Consider the following 10,735-nt stretch of genomic DNA (forward strand, 5'->3'; position numbering starts at 1 on the left):
CGATAAGCCTCAATGCCTTTGTATGTTGATTCTTCAAATGTTTCTGTCATTGACTGTGTACTTCCCTCCTGCATTAGACCTTCCAAAATGCATCACCTCAAATCTATCCAGATAAAATTCCATCTGCCCACATCTCCAGCATATCTCTATCCTGCTGTATCCTCTGGCAATTGTCCCACACTAACTGCAGCTCCCCCTATCTTTGTGACATCTGCAAGCTTATTAATTAGGCCATCTATATTTTAATGCATATATATTACAAACAGCAGGGCTCCCAGCACTGATCACCATGATCCCCAAAGCTTTCCAGCTTTTGGAGTTTTCCTTAGCTCGCTCGCCGATTCACCTTTAATCAAATTCTAACTGGCGTCATAGAAAAATAGGTTTAACAAGACATAACTTAGTTCCACCCCAAACCTTAATTCCTCCCAGAAACTGCTTCTTCCCCAAGGTTGAATACAGTGAACCTACTGTGACATGACCAAGGGTAGCGTGTGTCTGGTTTTTACAACCAACCCACTGCGCAGTGTTCAAATGCTCACAACGTTGCTGAGAAGGGCCATATGTGACATGAATGGTGTGAAAAATCTTCGACAATCTGACTTTAAATCCAACAGAATAAAACCAAGAACAGAATCGGTTCTGATAAAGAAGGCTTTCTGGATTTGAAACGTTAACTCTCTGCAGATGCTGCCAGACCTGCTGAGTTTCTCCAGCAATTTCTGTTTTTGTTTCTTTGAATCCAACAGAGACCTCTGAGGCTTACCGAGAAACTGTTGAGAGATTTAATATAAATTTAAGATAAATAAAAAAGCAGATTTAAGATAAAGTAAGAAGCTGTCCCCCAGAGAAAATGGATTCAAAATTCAATTAATCACTGAGCTAGAGCTCTAAGGTTACAGTATCAAAGGTGGGTGAATGGAGTTCTGATAGGCCCGAGCTTACTGAATGGTGGAACTAACTCTATCTCAGGATTTTGTGGACCTTTAATTTTTTTTATTCATTTGGGGATGAGGACAATGCTGACTAACCCAGCATTTATTATCCATCCTTAATTGTCCTGGAGCTGTCTTCTGGAGCCGCTGCAGTACATGTGCTATGGGTTGATCCACAATGTTGTTAGGGAAAGAATTCCATAGTTTTAACCCAGTGCCACTAGGAGGCATATCTCTACATCAGGGTAGTGAGTGACTTGGAGGGGGAGTTGCAGGTGGTGGTATTCCCATGTAGCTGCTGCTCTTGCCCTTCGAGATAGAAGTGGTCATGAGTTTAGAAGGTGCTCTCTGAAGATCCTTGGTGGGTTGCTACAGTGTATCTTGTGGATAGCACACACTGCAGCTACTGAGCATCACTGGAATGAAGCCTAAGTTGGTGGATGTTGGGTCAGTTTGATAGAGGAGAAAGTGAGGACTGCAGATGCTGGAGGTCAGAGCTGAAAATGTGTTGCTGGAAAAGCGCAGCAGGTCAGGCTGCATCCGAGGAACAGGAGAATCGACGTTTCGGGCATTAGCTCTTCTTCATTTTTAAAGCTCTGATCTCCAGCATCTGCAGTCCTCACTTTCTCTCAGTTTGATAGACTGTCTAGTTCTGAGTGCTGTTGAGCTTCTTGAGGGTTGTTGGAGCTGCACCCATTCAGGCAAGTGGGGAATGTTCCATCAACACTCCTGACTTATGACTTGCAGATTTGTACAAGCTTTGGGGTATCAGGATGAGAGTTCCTCACTGCAGAATTCCCAACCTCTGACCTGTTCTCAACGTCCAGTTGAGTTTCTGAACAATAGTAATTCCCAATGAAGTGGACAGTAGGGAATTCAGTGATAGCACACTATTGCATGCCAAGGGTCAATGGTCACCTCTCATCTTGTTGGAAGTGGTCATTATCAGGCTCCGACTTTCCTTCTAAACTGTGTAACTGCTCCATGCAATCACTTTTCAAGGCATTGACTTCTGGATCTGGAGTTCACTACCACACACAGACCCTGGAGGTCCACGCAGGAGAAACCACATGAAAAGGAACATTGCTTGACACTTGTCAGCCCAAGCCTGAATATTGTCACGATCTTGTCGCATTTGAACACGGACTGCCTCAGTATGTGAGGAGTCGTGAAGGTTAATGAACATTGTGCAATCATTGGTGAACATCTCCACTTCTGACCTTATGATGGAGGGAAGTCACTGATGAAGCAGCTGGAGATATGGGAACGAGGACACTATCCTCAGGAACTCCTGCAGAGATGTCCTGGAGCTGAGATGACTGACCTCCAACAGCCACAACCTTTGTGCCTGGTATGATTCCAATGAGCAGAGAGATTACCCTCTGAGTCCAATTGACTGCAGTTTTGTTAAGGCTCCTCTGTTCTATCAGGAAAATTAGAGTTGTGCCGGAAAAGCACAGCAGGTCAAGCAGCATCCGAGGAGCAAGAAAATTGACATTTCGGGAAAAAGCCCTTCATCGGGAATGGTCTATCTGGAAACTGGTTAGCTCAGTTGGCTGGTTTGGAGTATTTCTTAAAACCAATAATAAGGATTCTGTCCCACACACTGGCTGAGGCTACTGTGACAGAAATCTGCTCCTTAAGCTTTTCCCCTCACCTGTGATGTGGTGATCCTCAGGTTAATCCTCTCTAATGAACAATCACCACAGTATGGCAGGACTGTGTAGCCTTTTATTTCAGTCATGTACTACCTCATGTCAAGGGCAGTCACTCTCACTTCACCTCTTTTATTCATGTTTGGACCAAGGCTGTAATAGCAACAGAAGGTATATGGACCTGACAGAACCCAAACTGATTATCAAGAACAAGTTACATCTGAGTAATAGCATTCAATGGCACTCTTGACACCCATCACTGTGCTGATGGTGGAGAGTAGACTGATGATGGTGGTCAGTCTGGATTTGTCACATGATTTGTGCTCAGGACATACTCAGGCATTGTTCCACGTCACTGGGTAGATGTTGGCATTGTAATAGTGCTGGGGACGGCATTGCTAGGGGCATGGCAAGTTCTGGAAAGTGGAGTGCATTCCTTAGAACTTAGACAATGAACACAAAGGTAATGTCTCATCCAGGATTCTCAGGCCAGATCCTGGCTGGAGAATTGATGTTCTCGGACTTGTTTCTGCAATGCCTGCCGACAGATGGTTTCGCTTTGGACTGTTGCACTGTCTTGGGTCCTTTCTTGGTTCAGGGGCCTCAGCCCATGTGCCTGAGAAAACAGATGGTAAGCCTTTCTTCACTGAGAGCAAAAATGGATTAAAAAAAAACCTTTTGAAAAGAATGCCAACAATGTTCCAAGTCTTTTTGCTAAATACTCTAAAGACTGAGAGGCTCTTTTTTTTTGTTTCCTGATCTGCCAAGTAATCAGAATTCACCAGACAGATCATCCCAAAAAATGGTTTCACTCAGCTGTTAGCCTCAACATAGGCCCATCACCATGGTTACCATCAAGGTCAGAGCCATCTCTCAAGGTAGCTGAGATAATGCAAAGGAAGCTCTCACTTTTCAAATTTTTTTTTTAAACTCGTGTGTCTCACTCTCCAGCTGATCTTCGGAATATCTGCATTACATGTTTTCGAAAGAAAAATCTCAGAGCGCATCTGTCAGTGATGTCTGAACAATCAATGTTCTCTCAAGGGTTACTTATCCAATTATTTCCACTTCCATATTTAATAATAATTCATTTTTTAAAGAGAACAGTCTGTGGCTATTGTAACAGCAACAGCAAGAGGCCCTTCAAGGCATATCACCCAAGCCATTTTTGGTTGAAAATGATGACTAACAAGCACTCCCTTGATAGACGAAAAATTTCTGTGTACTGGCATATGTGTGCGACTACACGTGTATCTCTGCATGTGTGAGTGCATGGGTGTGTCTATGAATTCATGTGTACATGGGTCTATATGTGCTTCTGCATGTTTTTGTGTATATGGCTATACATGAGTGTGTGTACATGTAACTGTGCACAAGTGAGCATGTGTATGTTTATACATGTGTATTTATATGCATGTGCTTGTGCATGTGTAAGTGTGGCTGCACATCTGCACATGTGAATGTGTGTTTATGTACAAATGTGTGTGTGTTCATGCATGTGTATATGCGCGTACATGTGCAAGCGCATGAATGTGTGTGTATGTACATATGTGTATGTGTACGTACATATGCAAGTGTATGGATGTGTGTGTGTGTGCATGTCTGTATATACAATGCAAATATATGAATGTGTGTACACGTGTGTCCATGTGCAAGTGTGTGTGTTTGTGTTATTACATGCCCGTACATGTGCAAGTGTGTGAATGTGTATGTGTGTACTTGTCTGCACCTGTGTGTGCAAGTGTGTGAATGTGTTTGTATATATGTATGTGCGTGTATGTTTGTCTGTGTGTACTGTGTTCATGTGCAAGTGTGTAAATGTATTTGTGTGTATGTGTGTTAACAATGAGAGAAGCCTATGATTGTGTTAAGGACAGGACTGATTAAATGACAAAAAGATTGATGGTGTTTGTCAGAAAAGAGAGACAATTTTATTGATATTGGTAGACAACAAAACATTGGCCAGTGCATTAAGTGCACCCATATTCATCTTCAGTGTGAATCCAGCCACAGATGGGCTTCAGTTTAGTCACTGAGCTTGTGGGTGGTGTCACTGAGAGTGCAGCACTTCCTTAATCCTGGACTAGAAACATCGACCATGATAGTGCACTCAGGCTGCTAGCATGGGATTATAACCCACAGCCTTCTGACTCACTAAATGTGTCTGTCTGCCTGTGTTGAATACGGTTCCACTGTTTTCAGAACAGAGGGAAAGGTGTAAGAAATTTTGAATACATTAATCAACCTGCTCAGACACATTTGGTCAAAATCCAGGAATTCCCTCCCTAAGGATATTATGGGTCAACCCACAGCAGGTGGACTGCAGTGGTTCAAGAAAGCAGCTCACCCCCACCGTCTCAAGGGCAACTAGGGACAGGTAATAAATGCTGGGCCCAGCCTGCGATGCTCACATCCCACAAAATAAATAAATAAAAATTAAAATAATGACACTTACCTGAAGCAAGTGGGACTTGAACATGCGTTTTCTGATCCAGAGATACAATTGCAGGAGCTCAGCAGCCTGAGCTAACACCCCAAAGCTATTTTGGAAGAAAATGTCCCAGATACAATGTTAAGCTGTAAGAAGTCATTGGTTGGTGTGATGCTTTGAGAAGGTACTCTACTTGTACACATTGGTTGAAAAATCATGAGTGTGGCCAGATATTTATGGTTCAGAATGAGATTAGGATAGTTACAGGACCAGTCAGACATGTGGAGGGCCTAAAGGCCCTGAGGTGTTGACATCACAAGATTATGCTGAGTTGACATATCATGCAAAAAATCTCCTGAAATACAAATCAAATATTGCAGATGCTAGAAATCAGAAACAAGCACAGAAAGAATCCAGAAACTAAGTGTTTAACGTGAGAGAGGAAAGATTTAAAAAGGACCTATGGGGTAAATTTATCATGCAGAGGGTGGTGTGTGCATGGAATGAGCTGCCAGAGGAAGTGGTGGAGACTGGTACAATTACAGCATTTAAAAGGCATCTGGATGGGTACATGAATAGGAAAGGTTTAGAGGGATAAGGGCCAAATGCTGGCAAACGGGACTAGATTAACTTAGGATATCTGGTCAGCACAGACGAGTTGGACTGATGTGTCTATTTCTGTGCTGTAAAAGTCTATGACTTAGTAACACTGGAGAAGCTCAGCAGGTCTGGCAGCACCTGCAGAGAGAGAAAAACAGAGTTAACTTTTCGAGTCCAGTCTGCAAAACTTCAGCGCAGATTCAGAATGTTCAAGCTAACAAGCCAGATATCGGTCAGTGCAGGAAACAGAGATTCATAACATCGGATTACACACATATTGTCGAGATGATAGCAGGGTTACAGACATGAGTGAGCAGGCTGCGTGAACACGTTATAACCTGGAGGTCAGAATCTTCAGGAAAAGATGTGATTGAGAGAAATGGTTGGCTAGTGAGGTAATTGGAAAGGACTGGTCAAAAAAGAATGAAAGTTTTGCTCCCATTGAGCTGTCTGTTCTGGAAAGTTCTTCAGCAAAATAAAGGTCAGTAAAAATGAAATCAGCTGTGGAACACAGTGGAAAACAGAGAGTCGGACAATATTTTTGACAGTAATGACACCTCCTTTGATGTGCCAGATTTCTAAGGGCTGTGCCTTGCCAGTGAAGTTCACTTAATGAGATTGCGATGGAGAAAAGGAAAGAGAGACTGGCAGGACTTTGTTTAATACTTTTTCCACACCTCTCTCCAGTTTTCATCGCAATGTCCAGATTCCTACAATGCTAAAATATGAAAGTCATGTAGTTGGGGAATATAATCGTTTGCCGAATGTAGGAAGGTTCTGAATTCTACCCTCTGCTCCAAAGGAGATCTCCTCTGATTGGACAATCAACCTAGGTAGTAGGGAGGAGGGATGTTGATTTGGGATAGTCACTAAGAGAAGGAGGTGAGTGGCTCACAGACATGTTTGTCCTATAGATGCTTGTGAAACATGGAATTCTCTATTGTCACGGGGATTGAGATATAGACCATTGTGAATCAGATGGTGAGTTTGAACCAGAAGGCAATGGTGAAAGGATCCTTCCAGAATAGAGCCAACACAGTTACTCCAGGCTGTATGGTCTTTCCATCCACATCAGGCTTCAACAGTTAGAAAGAATTGATCTTGTATCAAGATTTTACAAATTTGTTCTCGGGATATGGCCATCCCTGGCGAGACCATCATTGATTGCATATCCCAAACAGCCCTGTTGGAGTTAGTAGTGAGTAGATTTCTGCAATCTTTGTTAGTATGATACCCATAATTCCCTTATGTAGGGAGATCCAGGATTTTGGCCCAACAGCACTGAAGGAATCAGCCATACCTTTCCAAGTCAAGAATGTGATAGGCTGGGATGGGAAATTGCTGGAGGTGATGGTCCCAAACATTGTGGGGAGCTAGTGACAATGTCACCTGCAAAGGTCAAAGAAGGACCGGGAGGTGAAAGTATTGAACAGCAAGAGCTTTATCACTCTAGGCAGCAAGGTTAGATAGCCAATGACATTATCATTATGTCACATAATCTTAAAGTGAAAATCCACGATATTTGCACAAATACATGCCATCACCAGATTAGGAATCTAGACACCACATTGAAGTCTATTCTAAAGTTAAAGTTTCAAATCCTACTATGGTAGCTGGTGAGATTTGAAATCAGTATAAGAAAAATATGAATTTAAAAATGGTAACTCATCTACATCACATCAAGGGGAGGTAATGGCCAGGTCGTATTATTGCTAGACTATTAAACCAGAGACCCAAGCAATGTTCTGGGGACCTGGATTCAAATCCAACCATAGTGGTATTTAAATTCAATAAAAATCTTGAATTGAGAGTCTAATGATGACCACAGAACCATTATTGATTGCCAGGCGCAAAAGCCTACCTGGTTCGCTAATGCCCTTTGAGGATGGGAATCTGCCATCTTTACCTGCTCTGGCTTTCATGTAAACTCCTGATGCACAGAAAGGTTATTGACTTGCAACTGCACTTGGAAATCAGAAAAGAGCTAATGAGTTGGAAGCTTTATTCCCATGTAAGGATCAAACGTTTTTGATCTTCTAGGTGGTAGAGGTTGAGGGTGTGGGGGGTGATGTGAACGAGCTTTGGTAATTCTGGATTAGTGGTGTTGGAAGAGCACAGCAGTTCAGGCAGCATCCAACGAGCAGCGAAATCGACGTTTCGGGCAAAAGCCCTTCATCAGGAATAAAGGCAGTGAGCCTGAAGCATGGAGAGATAAGCTAGAGGAGGGTGGGGGTGGGGAGAGAGTAGCATAGAGTACAATGGGTGAGTGGGGGAGGGGATGAAGGTGACAGGTCAGGGAGGGGAGGGTGGGAGTGGATAGGTGGAAAAGGAGCGAGGCAGGTCGGACAAGTCCAGGCAAGTCAAGGGGACAGTGCTGAACTGGAAGTTTGAAACTAGGATGAGGTGGGGGAAGGGGAAATGAGGAAGCTGTTGAAGTCCACATTGATGCCCTGGGGTTGAAGTGTTCCAAGGCGGAAGATGAGGCGTTCTTCCTCCAGGCGTCTGGTGGTGAGGGAGCGGCGGTGAAGGAGGCCCAGGACCTCCATGTCCTCGGCAGAGTGGGAGGGGGAGTTGAAATGTTGGGCCACGGGGCGGTTTGGTTGATTGGTGCGGGTGTCTCGGAGATGTTCCCTAAAGCGCTCTGCTAGGAGGTGCCCAGTCTCCCCAATGTAGAGGAGACCACATCGGGAGCAACGGATACAATAAATGATATTAGTGGATGTGCAGGTAAAACTTTGATGGATGTGGAAGGCTCCTTTAGGGCCTTGGATAGAGGTGAGGGAGGAGGTGTGGGCACAGGTTTTACAGTTCCTGCGGTGGCAGGGGAAAGTGCCAGAATGGGAGGGTGGGTAGTAGGGGGGTGTGGACCTGGCCAGGTAGTCACAGAGGAACGGTCTTTGCGGAAGGCGGAAAGGGGTGGGGAGGGAAATATATCCCTGGTGGTGGGGTCTTTTTGGAGGTGGCGGAAATGTCGGTGAATGATTTGGTTTATGCGAAGATTTGTAGGGTGGAAGGTGAGCACCAGGGGCGTTCTGTCCTTGTTACGGTTGGAGGGGTGGGGTCTGAGGGTGGAGGTGCGGGATGTGGACGAGATGCGTTGGAGGGCATCTTTAACCATGTGGGAAGGGAAATTGCGGTCTCTAAAGAAGGAGGCCACCTGGTGTGTTCTATGGTGGAACTGGTCCTCCTGGAAGCAGATACGGCGAAGGCGGAGAAATTGGGAATACGGGATGGCATTTTTGCAAGAGGTAGGGTGGGAAGAGGTGTAATCCAGGTAGCTGTGGGAGTCGGTGGGTTTGTAAAAAATGTCAGTGTCAAGTCGGTCATCACTAATGGAGATGGAGACGTCCAGGAAGGGGGGGGAGGTGTCAGAGATGGTCCAGGTAAATTTAAGGTCAGGGTAGAATGTGTTGGTGAAGTTGATGAATTGCTCAACCTCCTCGCGGGAGCATGAGGTGGCGCCAATGCAGTCATCAATGTATCGGAGGAAGAGGTGGGGAGTGGTGCCGGTGTAATTACGGAAGATCAACTGCTCTACGTAGCCAACAAAGAGACAGGCATAGCTGGGGCCCATACGTGTGCCCATGGCTACCCCTTTGGTCTGGAGGAAGTGGGAGGATTCAAAGGAGAAATTGTTAAGGGTGAGGACCAGTTCGGCCAAACGAATGAGAGTGTCAGTGGCAGGGTACTGTTGGGGACGTCTGGAGAGGAAAAAACGGAGGGCTTGGAGGCCCTGCTCATGGCGGATGGAGGTGTAGAGGGATTGGATATCCATGGTGAAGATGAGGTGTTGGAGGCCGGAGAAACGGAAGTCTTGGAGGAGGTGGAGGGCGTGGGTGGTGTCTCGGACGTATGTGGGGAGTTACTGGACTAGGGGGGATAGGACAGTGTCAAGGTAGGTAGAGATGAGTTCAGTGGGGCAGGAGCATGCTGTGACAATTGGTCGGCAGGGTGGTCAGGCTTGTGGATCTTGGGAAGGAGGTAGAACCGGGCAGTGCGGGATTCCCGGACTATGAGGTTGGAAGCTGTGGGTGGAAGATCTCCTGAGATGATGAGGTTCTGTATGGTCTGGAAGATGATGGTTTGGTGATGGGGGTTGGGGTCATGGTCGAGGGGGCAGTAGAAAGAGGTGTCCTCGAGTTGGCGTTCGGCTTCAGCGGTGTAGAGGTCAGTGTGCCAGACTACCACTGCACCCCCTTTATCTGCTGGTTTAATGGTGAGGTTGGGATTGGAGCAGAGGGATTGGAGGGCTGCGCGTTGTGAGGGTGAGAGGTTGGAGTGGGGGAGGGGGGTCGACAGGTTGAGGCAGTTAATGTCCCGGTGACAGTTGGAAATGAAGAGGTCGAGGGCAGGTAATAGCCCAGCGCGGGGTGTCCAGGTGGATGCAGTGTGTTGGAGGTGGGCGAAGGGGTCCTCGGAAAGTGGGCGGGAGTCGTGATTGTGAAAGTAAGCTCGGAGGCGGAGGCAACGGAAGAAGTGTTCGATGTCACGTCGTGTATTAAATTCATTGATGCGTGGACGGAGGGGGATGAAGGTGAGTCCTTTGCTGAGGACTGATCGTTTGTCCTCAGTGAGTGGGAGGTCTGGGGGGATGGTGAAAACTCAGCAGGGCCGGGAGCTGGGATCTGGTGTGGGTGTGGAGCTGGGAGTGGGGTCGGAGCCAGTAACTGGCGTGGGTGTGATGGTGGGGGGAATGGGGGTGGAGGCATGAGCTGGGGTAATGTTGCCCTCGGGGTTCTGGGGTGTGGGGATAGTGACAGGGAGGTCTGTGGGGGGCGTGTCAGCAGAATGCAGGTGAGTGGCGCTGGTGGAGGCGGAAGTGGTGGTGATCATGGCAGTAGGGGTGGCGGAAGTCACTGAGTGTGTGGCATCAGCGATGATGTGAGGGCCGGAAGTGGCTGTGGGAGCGGCCATGATGGGGGTGGAAGTGACATCATCACTCAGCGTGGGGGTGGTAGCTGCATCAGCCGCATGGCTAATGGCGTTTCCGAGGCCAGGGGAATCTTCTGGAATGTTTGAGGAGCGCTGGTTATGGAGGTGGGTGGATAAAAGTTTGGTGTACTTTCAGTTTTTGATGTTTGAGATGGAATTGAAATACTGTTTGTTGAGAGTAT

Source organism: Chiloscyllium punctatum, chromosome 11, assembly GCF_047496795.1.
Source record: "Chiloscyllium punctatum isolate Juve2018m chromosome 11, sChiPun1.3, whole genome shotgun sequence".
NCBI classification, from domain to species: Eukaryota; Metazoa; Chordata; class Chondrichthyes; order Orectolobiformes; family Hemiscylliidae; genus Chiloscyllium; species Chiloscyllium punctatum.